The sequence below is a fragment of the Budorcas taxicolor genome, chromosome 18 (assembly GCF_023091745.1).
Source record: "Budorcas taxicolor isolate Tak-1 chromosome 18, Takin1.1, whole genome shotgun sequence".
In the NCBI taxonomy this organism is placed as follows: domain Eukaryota; kingdom Metazoa; phylum Chordata; class Mammalia; order Artiodactyla; family Bovidae; genus Budorcas; species Budorcas taxicolor.
Genome location: NC_068927.1, coordinates 7,895,409 through 7,915,426, shown reverse-complemented (window position 1 = coordinate 7,915,426; position 20,018 = coordinate 7,895,409). Strand labels below are relative to the sequence as shown.

General features: G+C 55.4%; 1 protein-coding gene across 3 annotated transcripts in view; it reads right to left on the bottom strand.

Annotated features, from left to right (window-relative positions):
* WWOX (WW domain containing oxidoreductase) overlaps positions 1–20,018 on the bottom strand; it is a 915,589-nt gene that overhangs the window by 1,228 nt on the left and 894,343 nt on the right. The window lies entirely within an intron of this gene.

Below are 20,018 nucleotides of genomic sequence, written 5' to 3'. Positions count from 1 at the left end.
TGCCTCTGCTGACAATGCGAGCAGGATGGGAGCCTTGCCAGCCGGCAGGAACAAACCCGCCCAACCTCCTGACTGCGCAACACATGATGTCATGAGACACCAAGATGTTCTTACGAGACTTCTGTCTGAGCTGGACCCGCCGCTCTCCCGTGGCCCAGCAGGTGGAAAGCCAAGCAGGCCCAGCGCCAGGTGTGCCCCTGCTCTTTGCCCATGGTGCTGCGAGGGGAAGGCTTTGGGAGGCAGTGTGCAGATGTGAGGCGCGCACCTATACACGTGTTCCCTGCCGTATACACGTGCCTCCTGCGGACACGAGACGCAAATCTGTGAGTTGATCAGGATCCTGGAGACCTTGCTATAAATGTCACATCCTGCCCGTACCTGCAGGGGGACAGCGGCTTGAGGGTCCACGTCCTCCCGGCCCACTTCTACATGCACGTCGTAATGAGTGCCATTGATCACTTCCGACTGACCTTTCGAGTAACTGCTGGCGCTGTGGCTAGGGATGTGTGTGCCGACGGGGCACCACATCACGCGGGCTGACAGGATGCTGTCAGGGATGCTGGGAGGAGGGCAAGAAATCACTTTGCTTTGCGAGCCATAATTAAAAATAATAGGCTGGTGCTCGTAGGGAGACACGGTCGGCACGGCTCTAATTTAAAACCAATACAGTTTATCTGGCATCTTTGGATTATTTATGTGCACCACAGCCCTTGCTGCATCAACTAATTATAGAGGGGCGGGCCGGGGGGAGGCGGAGGAGCATCAGAGAAAGATAACGGGCGATAAGGTCACCGTTAGGAAACCACTGAAGCCCTCTGCGGGAGGCTGAAGCGCGTTCCCTCCCCACCCGAAAGCTGACCCTCTGCTGCCTCTTACAGACTTCACACCCCAGCAGAGTGCTCGGGGGAGAACCTCCCCCCCACACGCCTTGGTTTGTGTCTATGGTTACGTCCATAATCACCGGGAGCCCAGGGCATTCTGAGAAGCGAGGTCTCGGGGTGTTTATCATTTGAGGAAAGTACTGTGAAAGAGACTTGGGGGTTGTTTTGAAGAGGACGGTACTTACTGAATTTGGCTGAAAACCAAGTAGGCAAATATACTCAAGTGACATGCTTGTTGGGGAGGCGGGTGGTGTGGCATGGGAACACGATGGAGGCGTGAGTTCTGACCCTGGGGCTGTCCACTGCGCTGGACGAGACCCACGGATCCAAAGTTTGAACCCTCGGCGTGACCTGAACTGAACGGGAATCGGTTAGTTGTCCCCCAACCCTCTCAGCCACGCTCACTCCCCAGACAGCCAGCTGTGCGCTTGGATTCAGCTACTTCTTTTCAGATTGATTTTGTGCGGCCCAGGTCTAATGAACCCAAGTCTGCCTCACTCCGATTCCCTTTCGCTGAGCTGTTATTCCTAGTAACCCTTAGCTTAGCATCCGGCACGTTTATCTAACCAAGTTCAAGTGGCTCATCCGAGTCCCCTGCACCCCGTGTGGGGCAAAGGGCAGCGGGGTGCCCTCTAGAGATGGATGGGAGACTTGAGGGGCTCGTCCCGCCTGCCCAGGCCAACTACCACCTTGGCCTTGATTCTTAGAATGATGCTGCTGCTGGGTGGAGATGGTGCTCGGGAATTTTCTGGACATCTGTCTAAGGTTTCTGCTGTACTCTGCAACTGCCAAACCCACTGAAGAGCAGTCAGGGGGGTTGTCATGAGCTCCCAAGTGGCAAGAGAGTCCGCTCACCCCAAGATCCAGGCCCCCCCGCACCCCACCCCGGAGTGGCTGTAATATCAGCATTCATACGTCGCAACAAACTGGCCTTTCACGTCGCAACAAACTGGCCTTTCACGAGCTCCAGCAGCCCTGAGAAAGGATAGAAGGTGGCCACTGGGAAGGCAACAGGCGGAATTCTTCCAAACCCAGTGCAATCTGGCGCCACTCTGACCTTCTAAACTGCTACTGTGTTGCACTCTCGCGTTGTCGGAATGGTATTTTTGCAGAGAAATTCGGCACTTAGACTGATTCAGAATCGAGCTGATGAGGGAGCTGGGGGCACACGCATTTTCCCCCCATGGAATCTGAAAGCAATTGAAGCTGGCCTCATTTCGTGTAAACCTCCACTTGGCTGCCACGCCAAAAAACCCATACATTTTAGAAACGCCCAATCTTTCATCAAAGGTTGGGTAGCTTCGAGGCCTTTGCCACTCAGCTCAGGGTGATGCGCAAGTTAGATCTCATCAGCGCCGGGGCCAGTTCTGTGCGAGAAGCTAAGACCAGCTTCTCCCCTCCGAAGACCGACTATGCACACCTGGCAAAGACCAGACGGCGAAGGGGTGACCCCGACGGCAGATCCGGTTGGAGGCGATGACACTTCAACAACAAGTGCTAATTGCTGGCTCATTGGCTGTTTGGCCTGCCTATGCTCAAGAGTGAGACGGGAGCCGCATTAGGAAATCTCATTAGGAAATAAGCTGGCGTGGCTGCTACAAGAGAAAACGTTTTTAAACTGATAGAAGAAAAATTTTTAAAGTGCACTTTCATCACCGTCAGATGACTTTCATGCCACTTTGGAGGGGGGGAACATCAGCACATAATTCAGAGAAGATGAAAGAGCCCCATAAAGGAGACGATGTTAACAACTCTGTTATGAAATATCTGAGGCTGTGCCTTGCTGCCTGTCACCACTGCTTGCCGATCCGCTGTGATAAGATAATAGCAGTATCTTGCCGTACAAACGTGGGCTGGGGCGGGGGGTTCCTCTCGATATTCAAGAACAGTTTATGGGGAGTCTGAGCCCTGGGGCGCAGTGAGTCTGTCCTGCACCAGGGGTAGAGAGGCAGGGTGTGGATCGCCGTGGGCGGTGGGTGTGGGGGTGGGCGTGGGGCGGGGGCTGAGGATTTCTGGGAAGCCAGGAAAATCTTTAATCATGCCTGAATGCCATTTCTGATTCAGTCAAACGTCTGCAAGCTGCCCGAGGAGACCGACACCATCCATCTCTATAGCGTATGTAAAATCACCTGGGATTCTTGTTTGGGATTTTTAAGAGTATCTGGGTAATGAGGGTTCATCATTCTCTTTCAGAAATCAGTTGTCAGCTGAGCGGCACCATCTCCAACTACAGAAAGGTGGGATTTAGACAGTGTTTGCTATTTGTTTATTGTTGTGGTCTTGAGATCTAAACTACCCATCCTCCCCAAGCCCTCAGTTGGGATGATTCTGTTGAAGTAGCTGCTTTTCATCCACAGTTATTTGATAACCACTAGCCATCAGTTTGCAGCCGCCAGCACGGAATACAGATGAATATTGACTCTTTGAAAGAGAAAGTTAACGGGAGTTTCAGATCGACAATCCAGGCTTAAAGAAAATCACCCACAGAGTGGTATTTGTGATGCATCGGTAGGTTCTCTAACATAGCTCATGTTTTGATAAGGACACATGTTATAGCATTATGTTTAGTTTTATAATGCATGCTTCTTTAAAAAAAAAAAAGAATACATTCCGTTCTTAAAACAGATTTAACTCTGAGACATAAAAAAGCAGACGCACTGTCACGGGGTGTCTGTGTGGTCAGCGGTTTTGAGAGCAGGCAGGGGTCCCACAGCTGCTTTCCCAGGCCTGAGGCAGGACCGGGGACCCACGGCGGGGAAGGAGCGGCCCTTCTGGGCAGGCGCTGAGGAGGCGCTGGGTTCCCAGGACAGAGGATCTTGCCAGCGCCACAGGAGGAGACGGGTGCCTCTCTGAACCCCCAAAGCATCCCCCATGTTGCTCATCTGCAGTCTGTGGGGCACAGCAAGCATTTCCCCAGTGCAGAAGCGGTCCGTGCTCTGGTGAGTATGGCAGAGTGCTTCACCACGGAGCCTTGGTGGACACGGGGCAGCGGATACAGGGGTCCAGATGGGACACCCCATCTCCCAGCAGTTGCTTAGTTGCTCAGTCATGTCCAATTCTTTGAGACCCCACCGACTGTAGCCCACCAGGCTCTCCTCTGTCCATGGGGACTTCCCAGGCCAGAATACTGGAGTGGGCTACCATTCCCTTCTCTAGGGGATCTTCCCAACCCAGGGATCGAACCTGCGTCTCCTCCACTGCAGGTGGGTTCTCTGCCACCTGAGGCACCAGGGAAGTCCTGCCAAAAGCTTCCAACCCCTTCTCCTGGATAAGTGTGGTTCAGTATTTCAGATTCATCTCCTGAGACCGTGGGGCTGGGAACACAGCTGTTCCTCAAACAATGCCATTTGGTTGTGGAGAGAAACCAAAGCAAGCTGCTCCAAAAGGTTAGGTCTACCCTACTTGCCATCTGAGCACAGTCTTTTAAGCCGACAGATGAGCCATGTGTTCCCAGAGATGCCCAGCATGCAGGGCAGTGGGGCTTCCCACCCGGGGGACCACGACCAACACAGGGCCCTCAGGCTTGGGTGTGGAGTCCCATGCTCACCAGGAACAGACCTGGCTTCCTCCAGGACGATGAGAGGTGGAAGAAGGTGGAGATCGTGACTCAAGGGGACTCTCGGCCTCCACCCGGGCGAGCTTTCCCAGCCCATGGTTGCAGACGGGCACTGTTCAAGAGGTGACGATGGGGGCACCGACCGTGAGCCTGCAACTCCCATGGCGCTGGGCAGGGAGCTCTGTGACGGGCATGACGTTCTGGCCCCAGGCAGCTCTACAGGCTGGGGACGGTCGCCATCCCCACCTACAGAGAAGCCCACTTCGTACCAGAATTCACATGCCACTCCTCCAGGGCCGCATCGACCGACCCCAGGAACCCAGATCAGCTGCGACAGGCCTTCCAGCGCCCGGGCCCCCATCTGCACACCACGCACCCCGTGCCTCCTGGGCGACAGAGTCGCCTCAGGGGCCCCTCCCTTCCTCCCAGCCGGGCCTGGCTGGTCCCCCGTGTGCGGCCCCAGTGTGGCCCAAGATGAAATGTACTCACAGGCTGTCAGGCGCTCACCCGGGAAGCGTAAGGAAGAGATTTTCCCACTGTTGATTTAGGCAGGCCACTAAATTGAAATTATATCCATTTGGATTAACAAAACTGAAGACTCAGCGCCACCTCAGAAGAGCCAAGAGCCAATGACCCCTAACAAAGCCATCGCCTGATTTAAAGTGCCACCTCCACCTGCCGGACTGGACCAGCCAGGAACCCACTGCTCCTGAACGACACGGATGTTTTCCAAAGTGCAAGTGGAACTACGAGACCAGGGAAACCCAAGCAATCTCCAGCTTGTGAATTCACAGATGTGTAAATGGGTGTGGCCTTTTGGAGGGTGCCACCTGACATGTTCCAGCCGGTGTGCAGAGGAGGCTGCCCCATCTCCCCTCTCCTGCCCCCGACCCCCGGCCCCAATTCATTGTCAACAAACTCATCCCTACAAATGCCTAGCCACTGACGTGTCCAGACAGCGCACGCTTAGATACAGGCAAATTCCTCCTGCAGGGATCAAGGTGTAACTCCTTCACAGCCTCAGGAGGTTTGCTAACGCACAGGCTGTCCTCAGGATTGGTCACAGCAGGGAAATCCAAACGCAACTTCTTAAACAGAAAAAGTGAGGCGGGTCAGGAAAGCAGACATTTGTTTTCACTGTGCAGGCCGGAAAAGTCGGCAACAATGCACTGGAGAATGCCTAGGATCGTGTTCAGTCCTGAGCTTGATGGAAGAGAAGGTGCACCTTCCGCAATGTGTAGGGGCGTTTACCTCTCGCGAAGAAAGTCACGAGGGTAGAGGACCTCAGAGGTCCCTTCCCAGTGGCTGTCTCTCCCGTCCTTCCCTGGGTGGCACAGGACGCAGTCTGGGAGAGCTCCGTGGCAAAGAGCGCAAAGCCGTGGGTCGTGCCAGCCCATCATCACCAACGTGACTGGTCCTGGCACAGGGCACAGCCCCAGGAAGCAGATGTCCATCCTAGGGAGATGTCTGGGGCGGGGGCACACAGGGGACAGAGGTTCCAGGGAGCAGCGTACATTCACAGGCCTCTGCTGGGAGAGAAGCCCCGATGACATGGAAGCCTTCCTCTTTGCAGTGCAGGCACCCCAAATCCTCGTCAGGCTACAAAGATCACATGGTCTCCTTGACAAAAGCCACTCATCTCTAGCAAGATCATCAAGGAGGCTGAAGAGACTGACTTGAAGACCAGGTAGGAATGAGTTGGGAGGTTAGGAGAACAGTTGCTACGATGCTCCGAGACATCTGTGGAAGCAAGCCCAGGGACCAGTGGGCTCCGGATGGAAAGGTGGGAAGGCTTTGTGAAGGCAGAACAAATGTCTTCCTGAGCCTAAGTTAGGGGAGGGGGAGGCAGCCACTTTCCGCCATCCGCAGAGGCCCGGGGCTGTGTGTGTTCTGGAGAGCAAGGCTCCAGAGGAGTTTTTGCTTAGTCTCAGCAGCAGTGCAGGGCAGAGTGACCTCGGGAGGTTTTCAGTGCTCTGTTTTCAATGGGACGACCTTTTCTCAACTTGCCTTGACATCAACGAGGCCCTTTCCATACCCCTTACGTGTTCCAGGATCCTTGCCCAAAGTCTTGCAAGGGTTCCATGACGGATGGCTGGTCTCGAGAGAGTGGAGGTGGAATACTTAGAATGGTTTCCTTTTTCTGAGACCTGCTGGTGCTCCGCTGGAGTGGGAGGTCGTCCGGAGGGGGGAAGGAAAAGGGAACAACTGAGGATAGTCCAGGTGGGTGACGTCATTCACGCCTGTTCTACCGCTGGTGCCAAAGGTGTTCTAGCACTGATTGGGCTGGAGAGACGGTCCCATTAAACACGGGAGAAGAGGCTCTTATCTCTGTTACATCTTTCTTATATCCACGGGAGAGTTCCCCAGGCCTTCCCTGCTGGTGCTGCCTGGGGTACACACACTGCTTTTCAAACGGGCGTGGGGGTTCTCCGGGTGGGATGGGAAACTGCACCGGGGCGCCCATTCTTCCACAGGTGACTCTGAAATGGACCTTAGAACTCTACCATCAAAATACGCATCGTTCTCCTACCTGGGACGAATCTGATGGCCCATCCCTGAACTTTTCCACCCCCGCCACCTGGACAGGACTGAAGGACTGCTGAGTGCTCATAGAAAGCTCAGAGAAGATACTTAGCCTGTGTTGATTTGTAACATTTTACATTTTTACTTCTTTAACCCACATTCTAGCTAGCTCTGTACACTGTACATAAATGTATGCCTCTGCATTTGCTGTGTATACTGAAATAAACCTTTGAAACTATTGCCAGGCAGAATGAATGGGTTCAATTCTAACCTAACGTTGCGAAGAGTATGGGTGAAGCAGACCTCTCTCCGCTCCCCTTCGTCTGCACAGAATCACACTGAATGGACCTACCATGCTTTCTTAGGAAACTGAGAGCTGACCATTTCTGTGAGCAGACAAACCCTGAAAAATCAGTGTGTTGCAGTTGCAAGGTTGACACCTAGGACACAGAGAGTCCCCACCCCAACAAGGCATGGGGTGGGCGGATAACACCCACAGGGTCGTCTCTGATGGGCCCCACTGTGGTTAGAAATGAACTAACTCTTCACTCTTCCAGAAACAAATTACAAGAACGGAGTCTGCAATAATCCCATCTGACAGGCAGGGCACCCCAGGGCCCACCTCCTACCCCCGTGTCCAGCCACACCGTCTCAAGCCGAGGACGTCTGTGTCAGGGCGGTGTCTTTTCAGAGGGGGCTCTCTCTGTCAGATCATTTCTCAGGCGCAGAGACGCTGGCCTTGTTAACATTTCATTGGGAACATACTACGGAGAGCGTCTCACTTCTATTACTTCCATAATTAATCGTGAGTGCCGGGCACCGCCCCTGCACAGACGGACCTCGCCACAGTGGTCGACGGGGAGACGAGAAATGGTAGATATTTCATCCACCAGCAGCGTGTCGCTAGTTAGGGGGACATGATCACACAGGCTGGGCCTTTAATTGCCAGGGTGAATAATTCTGCCTCGGTGTTAGGGAACATTTTAAAGCGCTTGATGGAGATAGACTAGAAAGAAAACATACACACACACACACACACACACACACACACTTACCTTGATTATGCAACACCTTAGCATAGAAAGTTACAAAGGTATGTCTTTTTTTAAAAAAAAAATTGCATTCTATCATGCAAATATTCTCTAAATATGCATGTGCTGACTACCCATCGACTGTATTTTAGGAAATACAATTAGGCTGCCTTTCTCCTCTCCTGTGTAGACTGTAAATACCTGTAGATCCTTCTCTTGTTTCCCTATGTAAATATATGTAAATACTAACAAGCTCTGCATGCTGATATTCTAGCCAATTTCAGGCACTTTTATAATCGGAAGGCATGTACTTGAACTGGTTTGTTAGAAAGAAAAACAACCAACACCTCTCTCAAACTCTTGAAAGCTGAACAGAAATTAAAGATTTCTTCCTAGACTGCTGTGGCTTCTTTTGTTTGCCTTCCGAGTCCCCCAACGCCTCCGGGACGGGCTCCCGGACCTGCTACCGGCAGAGAGGTGCCGGGGAGCCACCAGGCCAGGCCAGGGGCTCAGCCACCCATCTTGGGTTTTTACACACTTGGTCCTTTGGCTTTCCAGAGCAGTGGTCCCTGAGCTTTTCGGCACCAGGGGCTGGTTTTGTGGGAGACAATTCTTCTACAGGGGGGGGTGGTTTGGGGCGGATTCAAGCGCATGACCTACTGTGCACTTTTGTTTATTATGACATCAGCTCCACCTCAGATCATCAGGCATCAGATCCTGGAGCCTGGGGACCCCTGTTCTAAAGGACTTCTAGAATCTTAAGATTGGCGTCTTTGGATTTTTCTATCGAAAGAAACGGGAGTGTGGGCGTGCGTGCTAAGTCGCTACAGCGGTGTCTGACTCTTTGCGACCCCATGGATGGTACCCTGCCAGGCTCCTCTGTCCATGGGATTTCCCAGGCAAGAACACTGGAGTGGACTGCCATGCCCTTCTCCAGGGGATCTTCCTGACCCAGGGATCGAACCCATGTCTCTGGACTTTTCTATCAAAAGAATAGGGAGTAAAAACAATTGATTTGTACCTACTGTTCCCCTAAATGTACCAAGGCCAGGGCTAGAGGGTTTAGAGTCCCAGGGCCCTAAGAAAGAACCCTGTCGTTCCCATTTCAAAGATGCAGAAACTGAGTCACAGCAAGAACAGCTGTCACAGCATGGGCCTAAGGTGACAGAGGAGCCTGGCGTGCTGCAGTCCACGGGGTCACAGAGCGTCAGACACAAGTGAGCCACTGAACGACGCCCACCAAAGGGACAAACCACCGGATGCCCCCAGATCCAAGCCTCTGCTGTTTACCAACAGTCGGCAAATAAAGCTTTTCTGCAAAGGGTGACAGAAGAGAGATTTTAGGCCCACTAGGGCCTATGGTTTCGGTCACAACTACTGAGACCTGCCACTGTTGTGGGGGAAACAGCCGTGCACAACACACCCCGCAGTGAACGTGGCTGTACGCCAGCAAAACTTGATTTGCAAACACCGCTACACCCCTCGCTCAGCTGCTTGTCCACAGACCGCTGCCCCTTCCCGCTCGAGGACGTTCGTGTGTCTGATGGAGAAAGCACTTGGTCAGCTGAGAGTTCCCCATCTCTTGCCTGCCTACGGCAACACTGAGTGGAAGCCACGCAGCACTCGGGGGAGGGCAAAAACGAAGCCTCTCAAGCTCCCAAGTCAGACCGCCTTCCACAGACAAGTCTCACCGCCAGGTTTCCCTGCAGTCACCCTTCGTTTCCACACGTGGGGGTCGGGGGGAGGGGAAAGTATGAAAGGCTAAGGTAGAGAGAGAAACCAGCGACGCTCGGGTCTTCACCGAGGAAGCAGGCCCTTACCTTGGGGGTCTACGGAAACCAAGCCGCACGTGAACTTTCTAACGGCTGGAAAACTGCGCTCACATTGAAGGTGTTTTTCCCCATATATGAAGCTTCGGTGTAAACGCATTAACTGACAGTTTCTTTGGGGACTTTTTTTTATTAATGTTTCCAAACTTCATTCGACGGCACAAGGAGCTCCGGGGGCCCTTGAGAACGTTGCAAAGCTGGGGCTTTAGCACGGGGAGCCGGGCCTGGCGTCCTGGATGAACCCAGGGCCCCGGCCAAGCGGGGGAGGCCAGTCCTCGCCGCCCGCGGGGTCCCCTTTCAAAGGCCCCTGCGCTCGCCTGGGGCTGGGAGAGAGCCTTTCTGACACGCTGCACGCGGTCAGTGTCATCCCTTCAGTCGTGGAGTGGGAGGAGGGACGACCCGGGTGTCTCTGCAGGTGGGGGTGCTGCGGGCGGACGGGGAGAGCCCAGGAGTGAAGCCTGAGACACAGGAATTCAAATTCCGGCTCTGCCACCCGGCAGCTCTGCGACAGGACACAGCCTCAGTCTCCCCACCGATGAAACGGGCGGCCTAACAGCCCCTTCTCCCGGCTCTTGGGAGGGTCAGTGATGACATCTGGAGGCTCCCTGAGTGCACGACAGCCACTGGCTCAACCGCGGCTGCAGGCCCGTCTGTTAAAAGTCTGGAGGGGGAGGCACCCAGGTCAAAGTCACGCCTCCGTCCTCCATCTGAGGGGCCTGGAAGCAGCGAGGGGCAGTTTCTGCCTTCTGAGCGGGACAGTCAAGAGGCAGTCGCTTCTCTCACCAGCCTTCACAGCACCTCTGGGTACCAGCCTAGCATGGATTCCAAGGCTCCTCTGCCTCCCCCCCCCGCAACCCCAGACCACAGCAACCAGAACCAAGCTCACACCCCTGAGAGTGGGGCACTGACATTCTAGCGACAGCCACACTCAGTAGCATACTAAGCGCTGTTCAAGTCCAGACCCCGGCCCCCGCCCTGGCCCTGCACACGCGTCCATCTAAACCTCCACACGTCCCTGCACAGTGGGGCCTGGAGAAAGGGATGGACGGAACAAGAGAGCAGGTGCAGGGTTCTTTAAGCGCAGTATTCCTTTTAAAACTAAAAATGGAATTACCATACGATCCAGCAATCCCACTCCCGGGCATATATCCAGAGAAAACCGTAATTCGAAAAGACGCATGCACCATGCACCCCAATGTCCCGAGCAGCATGATTCACCAAGACAAGGGGGCCATGTCTGGGGGCCAAGACATGGAAGCAACCAAGACAGGGGCCAAGACATGGAAGCCACCTACGTGCCCATCGACTCACGAATGGGTAAAGAAGATGTGGTACACATATGCAATGGAAATCTATTCAGACATAAAAAAGAATGCAATCACACCATTTGCAGCAACATGGACGCAACTAGACGTTATCATGCTAAGTGCAGTAAGTCCGAGAAAAACGAATACCGCGTGATGTCATTTATATGTGGGATCAAAGAAATGATACGAGTGAACTTATTTACAAAACAGAAACAGCCTCACAGACTTCAAGAACAAACTTCCCAAAGCGGGGAGGGGGGATACATTAGGAGTCTGGGATTAATGGATACACACTTCTATAGGTAAAACAGATGATCAACAGAGACCTCCCGTACGGCACAGGGAACGCTGCTCAATATTCCGTGGTAACCCAAATGGGAAAAGAATCTGAAAAACAATACGTACATACATGTAACTGAATCATTTAGCTGTACACCTGAAACTCACACAATGCTATAAATCAGCTATACTCCAATATAAAACAATAAAAATTAAATTTTAAGATGTGCAGCATACATGTAGAATAATAGGAGTTGGGTAGATTGATGGGTGCCACATTATTGTTTGAAATTTTCTATCTAAATTTTATAATAAAATGTTAGAAAAAGACATGGATTCCTTGCTAGTGGCTATTAGCCCCATTTCACAGAGGAGAAAACTGAGGCACAGAAGTGGTGTGGACTGCCCTAAGGTCCTCCACCTGGTAAGTGGTGGCATCCTCTTTGAAATCCATGCCCGGCCGGCTCCAGTGCTGACTCTGTGATGGGCACATATGCATCTCTGTTAATCGACCTTCTAGGGTCAATTAACCCCGCCTCTCCTATTCCACTGCTTGAATTTTTGCCGCAAAGCATGAAAACTGGTTTTCTCACACTATTCCCACCACGCAGGAAGTTCTTAGGGCCTCCAACTCAGAGCCCAGAAATCAATCAGCTCAAGAGCAACAGTGACCCATGTGTGACTGGAGGTAAATTTCTATCTGTTCATCTGGTGGCTATTTAATCTGGCTTTTGATTCAAATGCCGCCCCTGAAGGCAGAGGGCTATTCTCACTGAAAACGTGCCGTCAGGTTCAGAAACACTGATGCCGGCCAGCACGCTGAGTGTGTCTTTGAACCCAGAACTCAGAGAGAGGGAAAGGGAGGTAACACCCGGGCAGACACACATAGGGAGAAGCAATCGGCTCCCTGCTGTTGGGTGCAGAAGGGATGCTGCCACCGGCAAGAGGCCAGGGCTGCTGGCACCTGGACCACCAGACATGGCTGGATGGGAACCCTGCCCCGTCCTCCAGCTCACACGCTCCCTTCCGGCCACGGCAAACTCCACGCTCTGAACTTCAGAAGCTGGAAGACAGCGTCAGCCCAGTCCTGACAGTCTGGGAGGGACCCCAGCAGCCCAGCCCGCTCTGCTTCCTAAACTCGGGAGTCAACTTTCCTCCTGGGCAGAAATTCTCCTCCAAGCTGGCCCCCCGCCCCCTTCCCCTTTGAGCCCCACGAGAGATGGACCGGGCACCATCTTCCTTTTCACTTAGCCGCTGGAGACGCGCGCATCCCCTTCCCCGGCGCCTCCCCTTCAGCCACTGTCCACCCAGGAACAGCCACCTTCCAGTCCTTTCTTGGCTTCCCTTCCCACCCTAGAGTGTCATATCTTGGCCAGGTGAGTCTGAGACGGAACGGCTGCCTTCAGGAGGGTTAGCCCAACCCCAATCGTGATAACTAACCGACGACAGACAACAAAGCAGTGATGATCACGGAAACGGCTGCGGGTTACCCAGAGCCTGTTCTGTGTCAGGGACCTATTAGTACTTCCGATTCTCAACCTGGCCAGGCAGGTACTGGCTTGGCCAACGAGTTGGTCCATAATCCGATGGAAACGCTCGAGCGAGCTCTTGGGCCAACCCAGTGTTACTGTCAAGGTTGAGGAAGGTGAGGGGACTCCCTGCTGGGCCAGGGCTGGGAACCTGGCTGACTGCGTCTTGGTTTGAAGCCCCCGTCCTTGTTCGTGGCGGACGCCGGCTCTGACCCCACGCCCCGGCCACGGCAGGGCCTCCTGGGATCGTGGAAACTAGCCCTGTCAGGCTGCAGATCCCCTCCCTGCGGGGCCCCGTCGGCCTTCCTCCTAATCGCTGGGCTCCGACGCCCTCCCCTGCACCGTCCCACCGCTGCAAAGTGCTTCTCCTGCAAGGGAGGTCTGGAAGCCAGCGGGGCTCGGGTTTACGGTTGGGCATTTGTGGGCCTTCTGGCCGCGTCCACTGGAGTGGGCTCACGATCAGCCAACTGTGGTTAGGGTCTCCTGGTCCCGCGTCTCAAGGAAGTGCTGAACTCAGGACGGTGGGGGCCACGAGGGGCATCTTACTCTGCTTCCCCTAACCCCTCTGGCTGCCACACCTGATAGGACCCATCCTGTGGATGGACAGGCTAGCAGCTACCAAGCCAAGCGTCAGTGGGCACACAGCCAACTGTGTAGCTGGCTGTCAAGCTGTCGAGGTGACTGAAAACTCCTCTATGGCCTGTGCCCTCTGGGTCCCTAATCGACTGACTGTACGAGGCAGTCCCCTAAGGCGGGGGTCCCCAGCCTCCAGGATCTCCTACCTGATGGTCTGAGGCAGAGCTGATGCAACAGTAACAAAGTGCATAGCAAGTGTGATGTGTTGAATCGTCCCCCCGCTCCCAGGCCCGTGGAAGAACTGTCTTCCATGAAACAAGTCCCTGGAGCCAAAAAGGCTGGGGTCTGCGGCCTTAAGGTACGACTCCCATACGGGGCGTGGATGCCTTCCATGGCACCTTCTGGGCGCCAGGTTTCTGCTGAATTCTTGCCGGAGCCTTGTGGAGGCATCAGTGTCCCCACTTCATTTATAGGGAGACTGAGGCTTGAACGAGTAAAAGGAGGGAGGAACGGGTGAACTCTGGCTGTAAGAGCACCCCTCAAGCTAAGGGATGCTCATGCCCCCAGCGCTTCCAGGAAAGGCCCACATTTTGCTTCCACTCTCCCCAGTTATAGGCAGGACCCTGAACCCTGAAGAGGCAAAGGTCAGAGGGCAAGTGGCAGAGTCAGGAGCAGAGCCCAGTCCCCTGGGGTCCAGACCCCCCCCTCTCAGTGCTGGCACCTGCATGGGTGGGATATGTTCACAATTCAAGGGCAGCAGGAGTATTGCTGCGCGTCTGTCGGCCGGGAGTTTGCACAATCGTGAGAGCAGGTCTTTCCACAAGATGCAGCAAGTGCTGAGCACAGCGCCGGGATCCAAACCCAGACCTGCCTGGCTCCGGGCTCTGCGGTTTCCCAGGCGCACTGGGAACTATGTGGCCTATGAGTTCAGCGTCCTCAAAAATAGCTCATGAGTTGTCTCCGAGCCTTTGTACAAGAAGTGGAATCCACGTGTGATGACAAACACACTTGCCCACCCCCAAGACGTCTCTCATTTAGGGACACAGGGTCTGGGCCCCTGCAGGGCTGCAGGTGGGAGTAACAGGGTATGGGGAGAGGGGCTGGAGACTGGGTAAGTGGGCTACCAGCAGCGAAGAGAACCCGGCTCCTGGGCATATATACAGACAAAACCCCAAAACGACGCACGCACCCCAAGTTCACAGCGGCAGTGTTTACAGCAGCCAAGCCAAGGGAGCGGCCTAAATGCCCATCCATGGCTGGATGCGTAAAGATGTGGCGTGTAACATACAAATATATGTAGATACACACACGCACATAAAGGGACACTACTTATCCACAAAAAAGAACGAGCATCTGACCTCTGCAGCAACATGGACAGACCAAGAGACCATCACACCAAGGGAGTCAGGAAGAGAAAGACGAGTATCATACGGCCGCACTTATACGCGGGCTCTAAGACAGGACACAAAGCGACCTATCGACAAAACCAGAACAGAATCGGAGACACAGGACCCTGGCAGCTTCCAAGGGGGCGGGGGCTGGAGGAGGGCGGGGCGGGGGCTGGGGAGGGCGGGGCGGGGGCTGGAGGAGGGCGGGGCGGGGCTGGAGGAGGGCGGGGCGGGGCTGGAGGAGGGCGGGGCGGGGGCTGGGGAGGGCGGGGCGGGGGCTGGGGAGGGCGGGGCGGGGGCTGGGGAGGGCGGGGCGGGGGCTGGAGGAGGGCGGGGCGGGGCTGGAGGAGGGCGGGGCGGGGCTGGAGGAGGGCGGGGCGGGGCTGGAGGAGGGCGGGGCGGGGCTGGAGGAGGGCGGGGCGGGGCTGGAGGAGGGCGGGGCGGGGGCTGGGGTCAGCGGGTGCGAGCTGTTACACGGAGAACAGATGAACCAGAAGGCCCTGCAGGGAACTGTACTCAGTATCTTAAGATAAATCATGATGGAAAAGAAGGTATATGCATGTGTAACTCAGCCACCCGACGGGACAGCAGAAATGAACACAGCGCCGGGAATCAGCTACACCTCGACAACAGGACCAGGACAGGGGGAGGCGTGGAGAGCGGCGGGTGGGGCCCTGGGGGAGGAGGGCACAGGGCCCCCCGGGGCCGTGCGCTGCTGTCTTCCAGGTGCTGGTGGAAGCTGCGCTCACGCAGACTCAGAGCTGACTCCCCTGGTCCGACATCACCGCCTCTGGTTATCCCGAACACAGAGTCAGGGCATGCGTCCCCAAGCGGCAGGCCCCTGGGGTCAGCGCGGCCCCCGACGGGAGGCCACACGGAGGAGAGGACGGCGAGCGCTCACACTGCAGGCCTCTACCTGGAGCCAGACCTCCAGACTGCTTTTGGTTTCGTCACTTCCCCAGACGGACGCACGAACGGGTCCCCGCCGATGACACTGCCTGAGAAGGGCCCGTCCTGGAACGCAGTGGTCTCACTGTCCCCACGTTCACGGAGAATCTTTCGGACAAAGTCAGCTTTACCACCCGAGTGAACCAATCTTCCCCGTCTTCAGATAAGAATCAGAGTCCAGTGATGGAAGGAGAGGAGGAAGTGGAGTCTGCTTTCCCTCCTCGGCTGGACCCCCTGATGCAGGCGTATCAAGGATCTCAGGGGAACCCCGCCACCTGGTTTTGCTCGAAGGCCCCAAGGACCACCAGCTGGATGGTCTCCCCAGAGCACCGCCCTGCTGCTGCAGACGTGCCCCGCGCCCCCTCCTGGCTGGCCCCTGGGCCAGGCGCAGGTCCTGCCCCAAATGAGCTGACCTCCACCTCTGGCTTTCTCTTCTCCCTGCCCTCTGCCCTGTGCCCTGCTGCCGTGAAGAGGGAGAGGGCGGTGGCCCCACGGTCAGCCATGACCCTGCAGTGGCTACTCCAGTGTGCGGCCCAGAGGCCCGACCCAGCCCAGGGTTGTCCACTCCCCAGTCACTGAGCTGCCATGTGCTGAAGGCGGGACCCCTTCTCAGGACTCACCGTCGGCCAGATGGGGCTGCCCAGCCTGCGGACGTGCCCTTCTAGGAGGCAGCCTGTGTCCCAACTTAGGACACCTCTGACGGTCACCCTGCTTCAGTCCCCATGGCCTGGCTGGAGTGTCCACTGAGCTTGCAGCTCAGCCCTCCCCCGGCCCCTGTTCTGCCGGCCGCGCCCCCATGGGCGTGGACCCCCAGAGCACAGCCCCCTGAGCCTCGAGGGGCCCGCCTCTGGGGGCATCCAGACTATGGGGGACAACAGCTGGGCGACGCGGACAGACACACTGAACCACGTGGGGCCCACGTCCTCACCCGCAAACCTGAGTCACGATACACAGACGGCACCGTGTTGGGGTAGCCACGTCAGACTGCAGACACAACGTATTTGTGCAGGGCTGGCCTGTCACAGCAGGCAGGCAGAGGCGGGCTGGGGCAGCAGGAGGAGCCGCCGCCGCAATCCCACTCACCCTTCAGCCCGGGGGCACAGTCTGATCCAAAAGCACAGCCTCTGGGGGGCATCTGCATGATACCCCCTCACCCTTCAGTGTCGGGGGGGTACCACACAATCCCAAAAGCACAGGCTCTGGGGGTGTCCGTGTAGGCATTTTCATCTGCCCTCCCTCCAGAAACTTGATGAAAAGTATAATAAAGGGGAAAGGGTTTAACTGAGTGAAGGAAGGACTGGGCAGGTGGAGGGTCCCACACTGATGTCTGGGCAGGCGACCACGCCCAGCATCACCAAGTTCAAGGGCACCTCCCATGTGAGTCCCTGTAGCCGCCTCTCCTCCCCTTTACTCCTGTCCTGAATCCTGTTCCATAGCTGGGTGTGTGCTGTCGGGCTCCAGCCTCAGTGGCGGGGTCCCTGGCACCCAGCCCCATGCCTGGCACACAGTAGGCAGCTAACAAGTGTTTCTAAAGACCCGCGTGGGTGTCTGAGCGAGCATCCTTTGCTGGGCAGGGGAGACATAAATCAACCCGCGTCAGTTGCTACATAAGCACGAACTATTTCCTTTCCGAATTATTGTTCCTCTGCTTTCGACACCATGGTTCTCTGCAAGTGACGACTCATGGGAAGACCACATTTATATTTTGTTTACCACTTGCCAGATGCTGACCTCAGCTTGCTTCTGTCTCAACACACACACACCCCGGCTCACAAACCCTCACGTTTAGTCCGCAGATAAAACCTGTGAAGTCCATTTGTCATTAGGTCCCCCTGTTTACAGAAAAACTGGACAGAGGGCTTAAGAAAAGTGGCTCAGGGCTACAAAGTTAGGAAGTGGTAGAGCTGGGGTTCGAACCCAGGCCTGGGGACTCCCAGGGCCATCGGAGCATAGGCAGCCAGGGGCTAAGAGGATGCTTGTGTAGGTCCTGGGGCGCTTTCTCTCAGCCCTGAACTAGCTTTCTGGATGCAGACTCTGCAGGGCTTCCTCCAGGGGCCCTGGGCTTGCTGTTGGCCCCAGACATTTAGGAGGGAAGGGGAGATGGGCTCCCCAGGGCTGCCTCGGGAGCTGTCCAGAACCTGACTCCAGGACAGGAGGAGACGGGGTCTCCCTGCATCCCTGGGCGCGTGGCGTCGCCTCCTGCCCCAAGAAGCAGCGATGCCACAGGGCCACTCTTACTCAGTGGAGCACGTGGCCTGCGGAGCTCACCAGGGCCAGGTCCTGGGCCAGCGGACTCTTCTGTGAAGGGGCTGATGGGGCTGCGCCCGCAGGGATCAGGGCAGGGGTGGGGGGGACAGAGCAGGTGCAAAGGCGAGCTCAGGTCAAGGCATGTAAGAGCTAACCCACAGGCCGGCTCTCTGTGCCCCCAGATCGCGCTGACAACCTTCCCTGGCATTAAGTCACACCCACCTCCCTTCACAGAGGCGCTGCGGGTGGGCGACAGGTGTGTAGGAGGGCCAGCACCTGGATGTGACCTTTGCTCTATCCAATGCCAGAGCCTGTGCTATTAAACAAAATTTTTTTCTTCATTTTTTGGCGGTGCTGTGCAGCATGTGGGATCTTAGTTCCCCATCCAGGGACGGAACCCTCGCCCCCTGCAGTGGAAGCATGGAGGCTTGGCCACTGGACCCCCGGGAAGCGGCAGAGACCCTGATTTCTAGTCTATACATGGTGAGATCCAGCAGAAGTCACCGGAAGAGGAAACGGAAGGCATCCACGGCCTTGACTCTGCCAGAGAGGCTAGAGACAGCAGGAGCCTGGCAACCAGTCCGTGGGTGGCTCCTGGCTGCGGGGACCGACTCCTCTCCCCTATTCATGAGCCCAGTGTCGCAGAAAACGTGCGACCCTCCCTTCATCCACCTACTCCCCAGTCACTGCATCCTTCACCCAAGTTCTGCAGCCATGTGAGGAAACCGGAGTTCAGAGATGTTAGGCAATCTGCCCAAAGACACACAGCCAGTGAGTGGCAGGCTGGGATTCAAATGTGGTAAGGGGTGGATGGGTTCTTCTGTTTCGTCTCTCTCATCCTCAGAGTAAAAGCAGAAGGGTGGCCCCACATAGGAAATAAAGGGTGAGAGGCAAAAAAATACAGATAGGGGACAAAAGTGAGAGGGAAGGGGCCCTGGTCGACAGAGGGCTGCGGGGGTCAGCTTCGGGGTGCTTCTGAACCGCTGTGCTACCTTGCGGGACATCTCCCAGCCCAAACCTTCCCTTGGTCCCCAGAGACCTCACTAGGTACAGCCTCACATCTCTCTCAGATGTCAGAGCATGCCTTGCACCATGAAGATGAGGCCAAAACGCCCAACAAACGAGATTTTACGCACACAGCTCTCTAGCCTTTAGCCCTGGACCTGTCATATGGAAGTCCTCAGTATCCATGCGGTGAATGAATGAATGAGCAACCAATGACCAGACGGCTGTTGGGGGGCGCTATTGGCCCCACTGCACCCCGAAGGCAAGCAGACTGCAGAAATGACTCACGGGCGGCTCCCCAGACTTGAGAAATACACATATTCCTGATGAGAACTGGCAGAAACAATCTCAGTCCTGAGAGCAGGGCTTCCAGCCCAGCTAATACTACACGAGGTGCTAACTACATTAGCTGGAAATAACCGATGACTAATTCCCCATTCCTTATCTTGAGGAGAAGAAAATTGTCTCGAGCACGAATGCCCCAGATTCCTGGTCAGTTTATGTAAGGCCTTGCAAGTGATTGCAGTATTTTAAGCCATTTTTAGCTGAAATCACCTGATGTGTGGTGAGCCCAGAAAACCTGATCTCTTGCTCCCTGAAACTCCCTGTTTTTCCACTAATTTTGTTTAAACGACTTACTGCACCCTAAGTACTTTTCCACTGAAGGATGGCTTATAAGTGCACATCCCCAGGACTATGTGACTTTTGAAAGAGACGATTTATTGCGTGGATTTTCCAGCATCAGCCCTATCCCTTGGCTCGAAGCGCTATTACATGTTGGGTGATCCCACATTCACCCAGGTCAAGAGTGGGCGGTATTTGCTCTTTATCACGGCTAGTTTGGTGGTTCTGGCAACTGACAAGCTTTCTGTCCAGTCTAAAGAGGATTTGATTGAAACTTTCTGCTGGTGATGTCTCA